At 38.4% G+C, this 18,465-nt stretch overlaps 1 non-coding gene across 1 annotated transcript; it reads left to right on the forward strand.

Annotated features, from left to right (window-relative positions):
* The first annotated feature begins 7,476 nt into the window (after positions 1-7,476).
* LOC131756431 (U6 spliceosomal RNA) lies at positions 7,477-7,583 on the forward strand. The gene has a single exon (XR_009335615.1). It is a non-coding gene; the product is annotated as a U6 spliceosomal RNA (small nuclear RNA).
* Positions 7,584-18,465: the final 10,882 nt, after the last annotated feature.

Consider the following 18,465-nt stretch of genomic DNA (forward strand, 5'->3'; position numbering starts at 1 on the left):
TTGCTTAAAGGAAGGCCATGTTCTCTTGAGAGAAGACCCTGTGACACTGCCACATACATTCACTGTAAATCTGCCTTCTAGCCTTCCTCACAAGACATTTGGTTTTTCAACATCGTGAATGTGCACTGAAAAATGGAGTTACCTGGACATTTGGAGATTTATTGGACAGTTTCCCTGAGATGAAATGGGAAACTGAAATTCAACTCTGTTCCACCTGTCAGAGAGGAGACTTATGGAGGTCCCAGAGGAACTGCAAAACCACAGAGGTTATTTTCCTTGTTCCTGAATACCTACTTGATTTAGACATAGTAAACGATAGAATTCCTTCTCGGAGACAGGGCTATTTTAGGAGGAAGTGACAATTGGAAACCTTACAGCCACTATCAAAGCAAACAAATGTCAACAACACATCTCTGGGGAGACTGTAAAGACTAGTATCACCATCAAAGCATTGAAAGATGGCAGAGAGTTCAGTCTAACTACATCCCTCACTTAATTTCCCTAATTAGCCTGTGGAAAAAGCAGATGAATCTTGGAGAATAAAGGGATTATTTTAAACAGAAGCTGATATTCACTCTAATTACAGCAACTACTGGAACCTGGTATTCAGCTATTGATCTATAAAATGTTTTTTACATACACTGACTCAGAAAATTAGAGGCAATTAGCTTTCACCTTATAGGAACAGTAGTACACTTTAACTGATCTATCTCAGAACTATGTCAGTTTTGTAGTTATCTGTCATAATCCAATCCACAAAATCATTGTGTCACTATCCCACAGCACTTTAAGGATGTCCACTCTATTGATGATAAAATCTAATGAGCAGGGGGCTTCCCTGGTGGCGCAGTGGTTGAGAGTCCGCCTGCCGATGCAGGGGACGTGGGTTCGTGCCCCGGTCCGGGAAGATCCCACATGCCGCGGAGCGGCTGGGCCCGTGAGCCATGGCCGCTGAGCCTGTGCGTCCAGAGCCTGTGCTCCGCAACGGGAGAGGCCACAACAGTGAGAGGCCCGCGTACCAAAAAAAAAAAAAAAAAATCTAATGAGCAGGATGTAGACAATATCATAGATGCCTTGCTGAGACACTTGTATGACAGATGATGAGGGATAACCCCATTAAAATTCATCGACCTGCCACTTAGTGAGTTTTTTAGTGACATAGTGGTCTGGTCTGGTTGACTTATCACATTCAATATGAAAGACAAGTTGCTGAACCTTTTGCTCCTTATCCCCGAGAAAGAAATAAAATGCTTGGGAGCGTTTTTGGATTTTGGATACTATATTTGAGTGCGCCGCTCTGATGCATTTACTAAGCATTCCTCAAGGCTGCCAACTTGTCCAGGCCACTCTGCCAACTGCAGCTTATGACCTATAGATCCAGTGGAACTTGAACTGTCTATGATGCAAACAGGAATGCTCTAGGAGTCACTGGCACACTCCCATAGGAGACCCACTGTGAAGACTCCTACAGCCGCTCCGCGGCATGTGGGATCTTCCCAGACCGGGGCACGAACCCGTGTCCCCTGCATCGGCAGGCGGATTCTCAACCACTGCGCCACCAGGGAAGCCCACTCCTAGGGTTTTAGAGCAAAAACATAACCTCGTTTGCACACAACTTTCTCCTTTTCAGAAACAATTCCTGGTTTGCTACTGGGCCCTCATAGGGATTAATTGTCTGATCACAGGAAACTCATGATTACATGACCGTGACATAATGTATTTGATATATCAAGATGACTTGATATATTATAGAATGCACCACATGATGGGCCAATATGGAAACACTTCAGTTCAACTGGGAGCAACATACATACAAGATCAGTAGGTTCCCAAGGCTAAAAAATTTAATGTGCTGATCACTCAAATTCTCATGAAACCATTCCTAATGTATTGCTACCTCTCCCTCAACTCACACTACATCCTCATGCAGAGTTTCCTCTAACCAGTTGACTGAGGAATGAAATAACTGCTCTTGGTTTAAGCTGGTTCCAAGAGACATGCTAGCACTGGTGATATTTGGACTGTTGCAGATTCATAGCTCCGTCAGGGGATGCCCTAAAAGGTAAAAGGGAAGAGAAATACTTTCAAAGAACTCCAGGCACCTTTCTTTCCATTGTGCATGAGAGGAGAGTGACCAGAGATAAAGATCTACGCTAATTCATGGGTGATATCTAACAATCTGGCCAGATGGTCAAAGCTTTAGAAGGAATTAGGTGACAAGAAGGTATAAGAATGGAGCTCTCAGAATGCACAGAAAGTATGAAAATATTTGTTTTCCATGGGAATGCTAATCAAAAGTTACTCACTGTGAATGTCAATCGGCATCTTTTCTCACCCACCTCAGTGCTCGCTCTATGTGTCCATGAACTAAACAGCATTGGCAATAGGACTGAGGTTATAACTGGGATCAAAAACTTGGGCTTCCTCTAACAAAGGAAGGCCTGGCCACGATCAGTGCTGAGTGGCCAAACAGCAGAGACCAACACTGAACCTCTGATATGGTACCATTTTCCAGAGCAACTAACCATCTGATATCAGGTTGATTACATTGGAACCCTTTTATTATGAAGTGGGTAGTGATATGTCCTCACTAGAATAAATATTTCCTCTTGCTATGGATTAGCCTCCTTGCTGCAAATGCTTCTCCCTATACTGTCATCTATAGATTAATGATGCTTTATTCACTATCATAATGATAATGCATTCACCACCCATGACCAAGGTATCAATTTCACAATAATAGAAACTAGCCTGATAGGAAAATTGAATGGCCTATGGAAGACTCTGTTTTAAGCTGCCGGGTAGATACTACCTTGCAGAAGCTACACCAAATGCCTATACCTGTGTACATGATACGGTTCGCTTTCTCCTTTAGTAGGAAATCACTGGGGTGGAAGTGGGCATGATTCTTCTCAATCTTCTCACTTAATAAACTTCTGTCAAAAGTTCTGCTTCCTGTCCCCATAACTCGGGCTCTGCAGATTCTGAGATCTTGGCTCCTAAGAATGGAGAATTTCTACCAGGGAGCATATTTAACTTGAAGCTCAGATTGCAACCTGGCCATATTGGATTTCCAAGGTCATTGAAACAACAACAGAAGAAGGAAACACTGTACTGACTGGGTTGGCTAATCCTGATTATCAAGGGGAAATAGGACGGATGCTACCATAAGGAATGAAAAATGTACATGAAATTCAGGGATTATCTGAGTGTGTCTCTTAATACTTCCAATATTGTTAACGAAAAATCAGAGCTACCCAACTAATGGCTTGGACCAATCCGGAATGAAATTTAGGGTTACTCTGCCCAGCAAAAGCTCATAACCACCTCAATGCTGACTAAGGACAAAGTAAATATGAAATAGGTAATGGAAAAAGTAGGTTCTAAACCAATTATCACATTATGACCAGTCACAGAAAGGACTACAGGAATTGTGCTTATATTCTTGCTTGCTATATTATGTATACATTATATTAGCCAAGTTAATTTTCTCCTTCATCTTCTCCTACTAGTTTATGTAAGGAGTGTAGGTGGTTACACCTCTAGCTGAGTCTGCAAATTATAGTCTATTAAATAGGGATTGTGACTGAGCTGAAAAAGAATGAATATCCAGAGATGGGTACAGTGACATTTGAATTTTCCTGCCTTGCCTTTGGAGGGAAAGAGTGAGTTCATCTTCATTAGACTGGGGGATGACTGCAGCAGGTCAGTGAAAAGAAAAACATCATTGCTATTTGGAAATTTAAACACAGATATAGGGAGAACCAACTAGATATTGTGTCTTGATATGTAGTATGATCCCTGTTCTTTTAAACTGTGTCTTGTAACATGGGGCTTGACAGTTTGGAAGCTATGTTAACTAGATTTACAGGCCAATGGGGATTTGGCTTAAATTCTGCCAACGGAAGCCATTTGTGTGAGATTTGGAAGTAGAAAATACAGAGAAGCCACTATTCTCCAGGACCAGCTGGGCATCTGCAGATGGCAGATATGGGGTTTTGCCAGTGGCTGTCAGGTGTCCTTCTGCAATGCTGTGGGCAGCATACATCACTGGTGGAGGTTTATTTGGATTCTTCTACTTTCTGATTGTTTGATGTTGTTTTTAGTTTCCTTGACCTTGCAATAATTGTGTAAGACCATAATTCCCTGTTTTATACCCCCTCCTGCTTAAAATACCTAGCAATAGTTTCTATTTTTCTGATCAAATCCTAATATATATATTGGATCTTTGTTCCTATATTTGGCCATTGGCTACTAAGAAGACTTTATAAGACTGTGTGGGGTTTCCCTGGTGGTGCAGTGGTTAAGAATCCACCTGTCAAAGCAGGGAACACGGGTTCGAGCCCTGGTCTGGGAAGATCCCACATGCCACGGAGCAACTAAGCCCATGCACCACAACTACTGAGCCTGCGCTCTAGAGTCTGTGAGCCACAACTACTGAGCCCACGAGCCACAACTACTGAAGCCCGCGCACCTAGAGCCCGTGCTCCTCAACAAGAGAAGCCACTGCAATGAGAAGCCTGTGCACCGCAACAAAGAGTAGCCCGCTCTCGCCGCAACTAGAGAAAGCCCACGCACAGCAACGAAGACCCAATGCAGCCAAAATTAAATGATAATAAATAAAATAAATATTTTTAAAATCTTATTAAAAAAGACTATGTGAGGTGAACATTGAAAATGTATTTCCAAATATATTTCAAAATGTACGCCTAAATAAGTGCTTACCTGCAGCATCATTTTACAATACAAAGATAGCCCATAAATGGTATATTTAAATATACTGCACATTGTGAATTATAGCTCAAGTGGTTCAGTTATAGTCAAAACAAAATAGATTTAATTGGTCTGCTTGAATATTTAGCCAACTCATATTTATTATGTCGGTGTCCCAAAGTGTTACCCTGCTGAAGTTCCTGCCAGTTTAACTTACTGCGAGTTTGCCAGCATAAATGGAAATAGGAGAACAGGTTTCGTTGTGTGAAAATCATCACAGATCCAACCATATGCTTTTTGAAAACATTATGATTTTAAATTTATTTTTATCCTACTTGAACTGCATATTCTTCTGTGTCACAAAGGGGAAAGGAAAGGAGAGTGATAGTTACTTTCCGCAAAGAAGACTGTATTTATTTTTTCTTTTAGTTAGACAAGCTAACTCTCCTCCACGTCTTTTATTTAGTCAAACTGCCTGGAAAAACTTTGTATTTCTAATGGTGTGTCAGCGTTTTTTGAGTGACACTCTGCCGATTTAAAAGAAAGGAAAAAATATTTCTAGGATGGAAACTAAATACCTCAAAATGGAGTAGATTCATTATGGAAACTTTTTAAAAATAGTGTTTTAAAGAATATATTCTTTTTTTTTAACTGCCAAATAATTTATAATCAACCCAGTATAGTCCTAGGCAAATTATTTCAAAACAGATGTTTGTTTAAAAAAAGAAGAAAAGGGGCTTCCCTGGTGGCGCAGTGGTTGAGAATCCGCCTGCCGATGTAGGAGACACGGGTTCGTGCCCTGGTCCGGGAAGATCCCACGTGCCGCGGAGCAACTAAGCCCGTGAGCCATGGCCGCTAGGCCTGCGCATCCGGAGCCTGTGCTCCGCAACGGGAGAGGCCACAACAGTGAGAGGCCCGCATACCGCAAAAAGAAAAAAAAAAAAAGAAGAAAAGAAATATTGAAGATTCTCAAAAGACTTTAGGGGATGAAGTGCAAGCTCCTTGGTGTGGCCCACGCTTTGAGAGCATGGCTCCCCTCTGCTGATATGCTCCATCACCCGGTGCACTGGCACACACCACAGCGTTTCCATGTGTGGCCACTTGCTGCTCCTGGACATACCAACACTTTCAGCTCCTACTTGAGCAACCCTTGGATCTGAATCCCGTTAGCCACCTGTAAATGTCTTTAGTGGTTTATATGTGTCTTTTCAACTGGATCGAGTTCGGTAAGTGTAGAGATTCTTTGATTCATTTGTGTATTAATGGTGCTTAGCAAATGTAGCTCATAGTTACCAACAAATGGTCGATCAATGCATGAAATGAGTGAATGAATCATAGGATTTTAGATTTGGAAGGAATATTAGGGGGTTTACTGTCCAAATTCCATGTTTCACAAAAGGAAAATGAGGCTCAGTGAGGCTTTGGTTTGGTCAAACTCACACAGTAGAAAAGTAGAGCTGCTGGTCCTGAAACACAGTTATCTCAGCTCTCCATTCAGAGGCCTTTCTACCCTTTCACTCCTAGCTAATTTGGAATTTTACTTGTGGTCCATTTTTTAAATATTTCACTGTGAACGCCTAATATCCTTGGGGACATCATTCACATTTTTAAAATAATTGGAGAAAAGTACCTATAACTTCAGGCATTCAAATAGCTACAGTAGCCCTCTAGTTTTTCAGCTGCCTCTGTCTGTTAGTATTTCAACACTTTATAAAACAGTACCACCATTGTGGCAATTATATAGTACTTCTATTATGGGTATAGATATTCTATATCTATATTTGACTTTTTATTATTAAGTTGTCAGAGTTCTTTATAATTTCTGGATACAAGTCTTTGTCAGAGAGATAGATGAAATATCTATCTATCTATCATCTATTTATCTATCTATCATCTATCTATCTATCTAAAATTTCTACCCAGAATGTGAGAACATATTTTCATTATCTTCCTAGTATTTCTTGATGAGTAGAAATATTAAATTGTGATGAAGTCTAATTTATCCACTTTTAAAATTTTTATGGTTTATACTTTCTGTGTCTGTAAGTACTCTTTGCCTAGCCCCCAAATCATTAAGATATTCTTTGATGTTTTCTTTGAGAAATTTTATAGTTTGCTTTAAAGTTTAGGGCTATTTTCAACTTAGTTAATTTTTTATATGGTGTGAGGTAGGACTTGACCTTAATTGTTTTTTCATATATTCATCTAATTGTTGCAATATTATTTAGTTATGGAAAAGATTTTCTTTCCCCATTTAGTAGATTTGACATCATTCTTGAGAGTCAATTCATTATATACAGGTAGGTCTATTTCTGTACTCTCTATTTTGTATTGTTGATTGTATTGTCTATTGTTTTGGCAAACTCACTCTGTCTTGATCATTGTTGCTTTATGGTAAGTCTTTAAATTAAGTGGACATAAGTACTGCAGTTGTGTTCTTCTCTTTCAAGATAGTTTTTTGCTATTCTGGGTCCTTTTAATTTCCAAAAAAATTTCAGAATCCTCTTGACAAATCACACCGTGGAATTCATTGAATCTATAGATCAATGTCAGGACAAAAGACATGTGAACAATATTACTTTCTAGTCTATGAACATGGATTTTTTTCTGCTCCTTCATTTAAATCTTCATTTCTCTCAGCAGTGTCTTGTTATTTTCACGAAAGAGATTATGCATCTTTTTTGCAAATGTATTCCTAAAAACAGGCATACCTTTGGAGATATTGTGGGTTTGGTTCCAGACCATCGCAAGACAGCAAACACTGTGCTCGCTTCAGCAGCACATATGCTAAAATTGGAATGATACAGAGAAGATTAGCATGGCTCCTGAGAAAGGATGACACAGAAATTTGTGAAGCGTTCCATATTTTTGAGAAACGTGAACTCGCCAAAGATTTCAGTGTAAATGTTGTCTTTACCAAATGAAGTTAAAGGAACAAAGTTTGAATGGAAGAACCTGCCATTGTTGTTCCACATCTTGTTGCTGGTGTTTACATTCTTTTATTGAGCCTACATCTTCATAAGATTCTTGGCAGGTATATGTTGGACACTTCTGTTTCATGGTCAAAGCAGGATCAGAGGCCATGGATACTGACAGCTGATTTGTCTGTTTTCTTCTGTCTTTTTCCATGACTGTATCTATTGCCTCATCTTGATTTACAAGCAAAACCTAGAAAACCTAGAAAAATAAATGTTTTGTAGTTTATCTAGGAATAATACAGAAAATATTGCTGTTATTTTTGGTGAAGAAATTCAATTTGTATAGTTTATTTCAACCTAAATAAAAGGTGAATTTTATTTTTTAAAAAAACCAGCAAACATTGTAATAAAGCAAGTCACACAATTTTTTTAGTTTCCAAGTGCATATAATGGTTATGTTTACACTATACTGAAGTCTATTCAATGTGCTATAGCGTATGTCTGAAAAAAAAAAGGTACATACCTTAACTTAAAAAAAACTGTTGGAAAAATGGCTCCAATATACTTGCTTGACATAGGTTGCCACAAACCTTCAATTTGTAAAAAAATATAGTACAGGGACTTCCCTGGTGGTGCAGTGGTTAAGACTCTGTACTCCCAAAGCAGGGGGCCCGGGTTTGATCCCAGGTCAGGGAACTAGATCCCACATGCGTGCCGCAACTAAAAAGTTCACAAGCCACAACTAAGGAGCCTGTGAGCGGCTACTAAGGAGCCCACCTGCTGCAACTAAGACCCAGCACTACCAAATAAATCAATAAATATATTTTTTTAAACATAGTACATGGCAACCTCAGTAAAGTGAAGCACAATAAAATGAAGTATTCCTGTATTGTATTTTCGATGTTATATTTTTTAATTGAGAGGCAAAATCCTATCTTATTTCAAGATTTCTTAGTCCCACTTGCATTCAAATAAATTGTAGAAAAAATTTTATTTGTTGGGCAGTGTTTAAATCTTGGAATGTAATTCCACATTGATGTAACTATTACAAAATCGTAGTAACTACAATTATAAAATGGTATTTATTGATCCATGTTAGCTCATCAAAAAAATAATAGTAAAAATGAGTCATATACAATAAATGAATCTGTAGTAGTACTGAAATGCTTCTTCACTCTCCAGTTTAATTTATCTTTCTAAATTAACCATTGGATATTGTACTCTTAAGTACCATTCATGGTTAAGTGTACACTGCTTAATAGACCATGTGATGTAAAGATGTCAAACAGGATTGGTGCTGACAACAGAGGCTGCAGTTTAGTACAGAAGCCTACAGTTAACATACGACTTCTAAGTGGAGTAACTAAGAAGAGCTATGAAATCTGCAAAGGAAACTAGAAGAGACCAGCAGAACAAAGAGGTAGCATGAACCTAGCCACTGTGAGCTGGTTATGCATCCTTGCATTTCAGCAAGGGTGGGCAAGATAAAATTACTTACTACTTCCCTTATTTACTCAAAACAACAATATATTTCTATTACCCGAATCTTGCCAATGGTCTCATTTCATTGCATGTATCAAAATGTAAGAAATCAGTCCTAATATCAAAATGATCACATCTTCAGAAGAAATACATATAATGTATTCAGAATGCATATCAGTGTATACTGGTGGCCTTCTCTTCATCTTTCATGCTCCAGAATGTGTAAGGTGATTACATCCCTGGTATTTCCTCTTTTATATCAGATATGGGCTGTTTGAAAACAATTTCATCATCACCCTCTGTTTCATCCACTTGGAAATTTTCACTTCTCCATCAATGTTGATGTACAAACTGTTGTGTGGCCCTGGCTATCCATAATCATCTTCAGAGGGTCAGAATACATAAAACCTCTTTATCTTCTTTGATAAAACCTGGCAATTCAGATAAAAGCTGGCAATTCATAGAGCTCTGATAACCAGTCCTTGAGAGATTTTTTTTTTCTTTTTCCATAAGACCAGTGAAGGAAGATCACAGTCTATGCCTAATTTAGCTCTTTTCTTCCTATTTTTTCTTGGTTTTTAAATTCCTTCTCCATTTTGAGCTTCTGTTTAAGTACTCAATTCTTCTTCTACTATTCCACTGGTAGTATATGATGTCTTTGAAAATAGAACATCCCAGTCTTTAAAAATTTCTTTGGGTAATTTTTTAGATGACACAAACTTACACTTCAAGATTCTTTGCCAAAATGGTAGTTGTTCATTGTTTCAGTCACTATCTTGGCAATATCTTCATATTCAAACTCAAAGAAAGCACAGGCTTTGTAATGTCCAGTCTTTTTTATTTCTGGGCAATCTAAGTGTTTCAATGATGTCAGGCTGGGAGCTGGGGTTCAAAAAGCCCTCCAAGTGTATGACCCACAGAGACTACTCCAAAAGGAAGTTCTCCTTGCTGGATGCGCCCTGGTGGACCTCCCATCTCCTTACTTCTCAAATTTCACCTGCTACTGCAGGTTAAGTGACAGTAGCATCTTGCCATACCTGTAGAAAACAATTTGTGGAGCCTATGCACTCCACCTTATGCTCCTGGAAAATCTTTTTGATGCTCTTTTAAATAACATTTAAAAATTAATTTTCTAATTATTTTTTCATAGTATATAGTAACACAATTGACATTTATATATTAATCTTCTATCCTATCACCTTGCTAAATTTTATTTGTAGTAAAAATTTTAGATCCCATCGGACTTTCATATAAACCAAAAGGTCATCTGTGAATAAAAATGGTTCTAATTTTTCTTTTCCCATTGGTACCCTTTTTTGGTTATACGAAGTGACTTTTTTCCTAAAATGAGGGGAAATGAGTTCAATTTTAGCATTAATTACGATGTATGTTATAGGCTTTCATAGATCCCTTTATCAGATTGTGGAACTTTCCATCTACTCCTACATTGCTAAGAGTCTTCCCATGAATGGATGTTGCATTTTGTCAATTTTTTTCTCCTTCTATTGAGATCATTGCATGCTTTTATACTTTTTATTTTTATGTACAAACAAGTAAAATTATCTCTTTGTAGAAGACCTATTTTTATACAAAAATTCCTGCAGAATCTACTAAAAACTATTAGAACTACTATTTGTTAGTGATTGACTGGGCTATGTTAGTGAATTCCATTTGCTCTGCAGTGTAAGCTTCTGATGTTGCTGTTCAAAAAGTGCAGCCTTGGGGTATGCACAGTCACCCTGGGATGACAGTAGTTTTAGCAAAGCTCTCTTTGACTTTCTCTGTCCCTGATTGCTTCCAGCTGTTGTGCTGTACTAAATTCCAGATGATTGCCTTTTTGATTTCGGCAATGCTCGGGTGAATACATTGCTCCACAGATTGATCCAATTAGATTCAGACTCCTTTGCAGGGGTAGTTTTTGAGGTCAATGTTTGAGGTTTGTTCTGACCCTAAGAAAGCTCTTCTTCATTGTCTCTTTTACTTCTTCTCACTGGCAAACTGACTGGCCTATAGTTTAGCTTGTACCTTAATTGGTTAGTACCTTAACTGGTTAGTACCAAAACCACCACTGCTTCTGAGAGCATTGTTTGGCTTGAACTTTCTCACACTCTGTTCCCCCAAAGCTTAATTCATTTGGGAGATTTTTGAAGCTTTCTGTTTTATGTCTGTTGTTTCATCTGGGCAAAATTTCTGAGCCATGCCTCTGGATCTGGGGCAAGGATAGTTGCTCACTTCTCTCACAGTCTTGCATTGATAGTAGGGTGCTGGGTGAGTGGAGGAACCTTTGGTATTCTTGGCTTGCCTCTCCAGGCATTGGATCCCACCCGACAAATGAACTGGGGTGAAAGCCATGAGGGTCTCAGTATTCTCAGCATGCCAGGCTTGAGGTTGAACCTCTGTCTTGTTAGTGGGATGTTGCTGGAAGAAGTGAGCCCCTTGCAGTTGTGCTTCTCTGGAATTTAGTCTCTGCAACAGATATGTGGAAGTAATGAGAAGTACTAGTGGCCTGCCCATCCCAGAACGATACTTGTCTTAGTCCATTTGGACTGCTATCCAAAATACCACAGGCTGGATAGCTTATAAAAACAAATTTATTTTTCATATTCTAGATGCTGGAAGTTTGAGATCAGGTTCCAGCATGATCAGGTGAGGGCCCTCTTCCAGACTGCAGAATTCTCATTGTATCCTCACATAGTGGAAGGCAGTTAAGGATCCCTCTGGAACCTCTTTTACAAAGGCTCTAATCCCATTAATGAGGAGTCCACCCTTATGATTTAAGTGCCTCCTAAAGTCTCACCTCTTACTACCATCACCTTTGGGGGTTAGGATTTTAACATATGAATTTTAGGGGGACACAAACGTTCAGATCATAGCAATATTATATCCCTCAACAGGGACCCAGAGGAAGACAAAGCCCTGTGTTCTGCAACCACCTGGAGTGGAGTTTCCATCTTGCTGAGCTGGGCAGAGTGAAGAAGAGAATGGATTGTAGTTCAAATGCCACATACTCTCCCTGTTCTATAGAGTTTAAGTAGATATTCTTGATACTCTTTCATTTCCTATATGCCTTAGGACAATTTCCCAAGACTTTAAATGGTTTGGTTTTTCTAATAATTTTCATCAGTTATGTTTGTTTTTCTGGGTAGGGGTTCCACAGGACTCCTCTTGCTACCATCCTAGAACTAGAACTTCCAAAATCCACTCAGTCCTATCTAGTACCTTTTTAATTTTCAGACGTCATACTATTCTAGTCTACCATTTCCATTTGTTCTTATTTATACTTACCATTCCTCTCATAATATTTCCTTTTTGTTCCCTACTTACCATTCCTCTCATAATATTTCCTTTTTGTTCCCTCATTATGTTAATATTTTCTTTTAAATTCTTGAATAACATTACAGTAAGAGTTTTAACATCCTGTCTGCTAATTCCAACATCTTGGTCATTTCAGGGTCTGTTTCTGTTGCTTGGCTTTTTGTTTTCCTTTATTGTTGGTCAATTTTTCTGGTTTTTATTTGCATGATTAATTCTTTTTTTTTTTTCTATATACAGAACACTGTGTATATTTTGTTATAGAGTGTGTGAGGTAGGTTGTCTTCCTTTAAGGAATGTTCAGTTTTGTTTGGACAGCCATTAAATTACTGGAACATCCTCTTGATCTTATCAGGATTGAATCATGCTTTGTTAAAGCAGACCTGGATTGGATTTTTCTTTTGTCCTAGGGCTTGTTCCCTTTTCTAGGGCATGCTCCTGATTCCCAAAACATCACCTTTCTTGGGTCTACACTAAATATCTAAGTTGCTCAGTCATTTCTTTCTATTCTGGCTGAACTGGAATTTCCATATCTTTGAGCTGTGTGATCTCTGTATCTCTGTGCAGCTCTCATTCCAGGAGCCACACTCCACTATGCGTGACATAGTCTTGCCTGGTGCATGTACAGCTCAGTCCCAGCTAAGGACTCAAGAGAACCAATGTGCAGACTTCAGGGTTCCTCTCTATACACTTTCTCCTTCTAAGTAGCCTGACACACAAAATTTCATCTGAATCAACAGCCAAGAATTCTTATCTTTGTCTTCTCAGGTTAGCAAAACTCTCATTTTGTTTTGCTTGAGTACTACTTCCCTATGCCATAGTAAGGAAACTGCTTGCAGTCTGAATGCCAAAGCAAATGTGGGATTAACTTTTCATATTTTTCTTTTCTTAATGATCACTGTACTTCAATGCCAGTTATCTAATGTCAGAAATGGTTTTGTAATATATTTCAACCAGTGTTATAGTTGTTTACGTTGGGAGGGTGTCTTAAGTCACCTGGATTAATATAACAAAATACCATTGTTTTGTTAACAATGCCTCATTAATAATAGAAATTTATTGCTCAGAGTTCTGAAGGCTGGGAAGTACAAGATCAATGTGCTGGCAGATTTGGTGTCTGGTGAGAACCCACTTCCTGGTTTATAGGCAGCCATGTTTTCACTGTGTCCTCATGTGACAGCAGGGGTGAGGGATCTCTCTGGGATCTCTTTTATAAGGACATTAATCCCATTCATGAGGGCTCCACCCTCATGACCTCCCAAATGTCCCACCTCCTAACACCATCGCATTGGGGATTAGATTTTAACACATGAATTTTGAGGGGACACAAACTTCCAGTTCACAGCAGAAGGTACAGAAGCAGAATTCTTGCCCCTCCCCCCTTTAAGATATATTAATATGTATTAATTGATCCTTCAATATTTAGATATCTAGTTTGCATCTAACTGTATCTAACCTGGATATGAAATATTTGTACTAATATAGCCAATTAACCAGTAATGTTCTAGAAACCACAACAGGACTAAACAGCATATGAAGAAATTCCAACAGGTGGTGCCAATGAATCTAAACTCTTCTCATTCCTTCTGTGTCAATCAAGGACTAGGCAAAGCCTGTCTCAACTTTGTACATGAGAGGAGATATCTGAGAGAAACACATATTTCTGGGCATTTTAAATAATTTAAATTTAATTCAAGCAATTGGAAATTTGAGTGTAGGCAGTAGAATGATCCAAACAGGGTCTACAATCAAAGCTGGGCCATTGGGGGGGGCAGTGCTCCCCAACTATAAGAGAGTAAATTTAATGCAGTATAAACAAATAAGAGTCATAATGTTTAGTTAGCATAGCATCGTTACAATGGGTTAAGCTTTATTCATCATTTCATTTGACAAAGTATGTTGGAGATTCTACTCTCCAGACATGCTAAATGTTAGAAAAATTTTATTAGTGATATAACTTACGTGAATTGACTTTAAAATTTTTCTCATTTGTATATATGTTAAACATATTGCTGAGAAAATATCAAATAAATATAATCACACTTCGTGTTTAGGAAACATTTCAACATGAGTAAGATTGCTCCATACAGACACTTAATTTGAAATAGAAACGTTAAGGCTGTCAACGTTAATATACCCTTTAAAGGAGGATTTCAACTGTGGCATCTTTACAAGTGGTATAGACTAGTTAAAATGTCCTCTTTATTCTGTGAGAGAAAATGGCAATTTTCACTTTTAGTTTCTACTTAAGGCATCAAATTTCTCATGTGAAAGAAAGACTAATTTTGCCATGAACCAAGATCTCCTAGTGCAATGGTCTACTTTGTGATTTAATTTTCAACTGGTTAACAAATTCCATCAGGTGCTAGTATTGCTGCTGATGTGGGTTAGGTGGACTTATGGGTAATGAAAACACAAGCCAAGCACTTACACTTTCAGAGCTATGGAAAATTTCCACTACCTATGATTTCTAAAGCATAGAGTATTCCCACTGTAATCACACAAACACTACGAATACATGCTAGAAAATTTCATCACCGTTGGTCCTATTATTGTAGGCTCCTCAAAAAAATGCTTGTTTTGAGTAAAAATTAAATCATTATGTGCTCAGCCTATGGAAATGACAAATTGAGAATCGTGTATTTGATCAGTTTTTCTGCATGTTTTGCAAATCTGTAAAGTTATTAATCTGTTATGTCATTTGATGCTCCTCAGAAAGGGATCTGTATATTCTTTAATTTAGTTCATGGAGAAATATAGTCTCTGCAGAGTGTTTGAATTTCTTTCCTTTGTCAGGAAGTGAGTAACAAATAATTCCATGGATCTGCTTGCTTATTTATTTATTTTACCATATATATCAGAGAAATCAAGGGTGCAAGAGTGATAGAACTCTTCTCATTTAGCTGGTAAGATCAGACAGTTATATGATATTGTGGGAAGATCAGCACACACAAAATCAAAGAACCTCGGTTTAAGTCTTGGTTTTGCTGCTCCTAGCTTGAAATTTTTATTAAGTTACATATTCCTCTGAAACTTGATTTATCTCACCAATAATCAATTGGGCCTCTGTATCTGCGGGTTCTACAGCTGTGAATTCAACCAACTGCGGATCCATGAAGCTAAGAGTATATGGAAAATAACACTTTATTTTAAGTAAATTATTTGAATTCCAGGTGTGGCAGTGTTGACCTAGTTTCTATGACCCTTTCTCACATTCCCATAGAAACGCTCTGCAAAATAAAGGAAAAGAATCCTGTGAACATTCACCTAACTACTCACTCATTCTAAAATATCTGACTTACCTAAAAAGGGGAAAAAAAGCAAACTGAGCTCAGTTTTTCTTGGCAACGCTGAATGTTAAGAATGATGGAACATCATCCAAAGAGAATTGGAGGAAGCAGGTGTGAATCAAGAATTTTATACCCCTGGGCTTCCCTGGTAGCACAGTGGTTGAGAGTCTGCCTGCCAATGCAGGAGACACGGGTTCGTGCCTTGGTCCGGGAAGAACCCACAGGCCGCAGAGCAGCTAGGCCCGTGAGCCATGGCTGCTGAGCCTGCACGTCCAGAGCCTGTGCTCTGCAACGGGAGAGGCCACAACAATGAGAGGCCCGTGGACTGAAAAAAAAAAAAAAGAATTTTATACCCCTCTTAGAGGAAAACATAGGCAGAACACTCTATGACATAAATCACAGCAAGATCCTTTTTGACCCACCTCCTAGAGAAATGTAAATAAAAACAAAAATAAACAAATGGCACCTAATGAAACTTAAAAGGTTTTACACAGCAAAGGAAACCACAAACAAGACGAAAAAACAACTCTCAGAATGGGAGAAAATATTTGCAAACGAAGCAACCGACAAAGGATTAATCTCCAAAATTTACAAGCAGCTCATGCAGCTCAATAACAAAAAAACAAACAACCCAATCCAAAAAATGGGCAGAAGAACTAAATAGACATTTCTCCAAAGAAGATATACAGATTGCCAACAAACACATGAAAGAATGCTCAACATTAATCATTAGAGAAATGCAAATCAAAACTACAATGAGATATCATCTCACACCAGTCAGAATGGCCATCATCAAAAAATCTAGAAACAATAAATGCTGGAGAGGGTGTGGAGAAAAGGAACCCTCTTGCACTGCTGGTGGGAATGTAAATTGATACAGCACTATGGAGAACAGTATGGAGGTTCCTTCAAAAACTAAAAATAGAACTACCGTACGACCCAGCAATCCCACTACTGGGCATATACCCTGAGAAAACCATAATTCAAAAAGACTCATGTACCAAAATGTTCATTTCAGCTCTATTTACAATAGCCAGAACATGGAAGCAACCTAAGTGTCCATCATTGGATGAAAGGATAAAGAAGATGTGGCACATATATATAATGGAATATTACTCAGCCATAAAAAGAAATGAAATTGAGTTATTTGTAGTGAAGTGGATGGACCTAGAGTCTGTCATACAGAGTGAAGTAAGTCAGAAAGAGAAAAACAAGTATGCTAACATATATATGTAGAATGTGAGAAAAAATAAATAAATAAAGCTAATGAAGAACCTAGGGGTTAGACGGGAATAAAGACACAGACCTACTAGAGAATGGACTTGAGGATATGGGGAGGGGGAAGGGTAAGCTGTGACAAAGTGAGAGACTGGCATGGACATATATACACTACCAAACATAAAATAGATAGCTAGTGGGAAGCAGCTGCATAGCACAGGGAGATCAGCTCAGTGGTTTGTGACCACCTAGGGGGTGGGATAGGGAGGGTTGGAGGGAGGGAGACACAAGAGGGAAGAGATATGGGAACATATGTATATGTATAACTGATTCACTTTGTTACAAAGCAGAAACTAACACACCATTGTAAAGCAATTATACTCCAATAAAGATGTTTTTTAAAAAAAGAATTTTATACCCATCAGCCTTTTGTCCAGGTGCAGAAGTGACCTGTAGAAATATCCAACAGGACCACAAGACTCTTCTGGAAGCAACCTCACTTCTCCACACTACTTGCACCTAAGAGTCTGCAGATCTTCCCAATAGCTAGCCACATACGAAAACTAGTTCTCACTTTGCATGTCAATTTCCCAACTAGCATCTTAGGTATTAGCATATGACTTATTTCCATTTTTCAAGTTTTGCTCAGGTGAATCCACTTATAGGAAAGCATGTTAGAAGGGGCTGAGTGGGCACAGCAAAAGGCAATCTGCAGTGTGAGGCACAACCAGGCACAAGCAGTAAGAAGAAATCAAGCGAAGCAACATTGGTTTTAATATAGATGTCAAAACAAAATTCAAGAGGCTAAAAAAGGGTCATTTATAGTGATTAACAAAGCAAAGATATAATAGTTAGAAATCATTAGTGTAGTTCACATAGCATCAAAATATAAAAATGAAAATACATTAGGATTACAGAGCCCATTGATAAAAACAAAAATTTTTCTAGAGACTTTCAAGGGAATCAAACAAAAATATGAGATTTGACTGATGCTATTATTTATTTAATGAGTGAAAGAGATAAGCATGATTGTACCATTTTATCCTCACTTTTTTCAAATATATATGTGTTATAAAAACTTTTTCATATACTACTCCACAAATAAAATCTTTTTTTTTGTTTTTTTTGTTTTTTTTTTTTTGTGGTACGCGGGCCTCTCACTGTTGTGGCCTCTCCCGTTGCACGGAGCACAGGCTCCGGACGCGCAGGCTCAGCGGCCATGGCTCACGGGCCCAGCCACTCCGCGGCATGTGGGATCTTCCCGGACCGGGGCACGAAACCGTGTCCCCTGCATAGGCAGGCGGATTCTCAACCACTGCGCCACCAGGGAAGCCCCACAAATAAAATCTTAATAAGAAGTAATTCCATGAAGCACAGATTATATATACTAGACTGCATTAACACTAGAAATTAATAAAAATACTTACCAACTTAGAAATTTTTAGGTGCGTTCTCCATTTAATAAATATTATTTTAAAGATAAATTAAACCTATAACTTTTATTTTTAGAATATTAGGGAAACCACTTCATT

Source organism: Kogia breviceps, chromosome 4, assembly GCF_026419965.1.
Source record: "Kogia breviceps isolate mKogBre1 chromosome 4, mKogBre1 haplotype 1, whole genome shotgun sequence".
Lineage (NCBI taxonomy): Eukaryota > Metazoa > Chordata > Mammalia > Artiodactyla > Physeteridae > Kogia > Kogia breviceps.